General features: G+C 43.2%; 1 pseudogene; it reads left to right on the forward strand.

Moving 5' to 3' along the window:
- The window catches only part of LOC101996856, a 1,490-nt pseudogene extending 1,108 nt beyond the window's left edge, over positions 1-382 (forward strand).
- The last annotated feature ends 334 nt before the right edge of the window (positions 383-716 follow it).

Consider the following 716-nt stretch of genomic DNA (forward strand, 5'->3'; position numbering starts at 1 on the left):
ATCTGAATGAGAGTGGCGACCCATCCTCAAAGTCCGCTGAAATCAAATGGAAATCTGGAAAGGATTTGACAAAACGCTCGAGTCAAACACAGAATAAGGCCAGCAGGACAAGACAACATGAAGAGACAGAGCTTCTTTACTTGGTTTACTGATGCAGGTACAGATGAGTTAGGAGAGGTCATCAAATACATTTGGCCAAACCCCTTGCAGTACTATTTGGTTCCTGATATGGACGATGAAGAGGGAGAGGCAGAAGGTGATGACGATGATGATGAAGAAGAAGGCTTGGAAGATATTGATGAAGAAGGAGATGAAGGTGAAGAAGATGAAGATCATGATGAAGGGGAAGAAGGAGAGGAGGATTGAAGGCGAGGATGACTAGCACAGAAGACTGATGGATTCCGAATCTGTTTTTTATTTTCTTTTATTTTTTTTAAAATTTCTCCAGTCCCTGGGAGCAAGTTCCAGTCATTTCCCTCCCGTTGCCAATCCCTCTTGTGCTCAGTCACCCTGTTTCTGAGGTCTCGCTTCTCAACATCATGGTTCTCAACTTATTTTGGGGGAAATGTCTTGAGCAAAATACAATGGGAAAAGAATCTCCACTACTCAGTTCTACATTCATTTTCATCTTTTCTTGTCTTAAACTATGGATTCAACACCACCACCACCGTGCTCTGTGGGAAAAAACAAAAGCCCTCCAGCCCCTTTGGTTCTGC

The sequence above is a fragment of the Microtus ochrogaster genome, unplaced genomic scaffold, assembly GCF_000317375.1.
Source record: "Microtus ochrogaster isolate Prairie Vole_2 unplaced genomic scaffold, MicOch1.0 UNK55, whole genome shotgun sequence".
NCBI classification, from domain to species: domain Eukaryota; kingdom Metazoa; phylum Chordata; class Mammalia; order Rodentia; family Cricetidae; genus Microtus; species Microtus ochrogaster.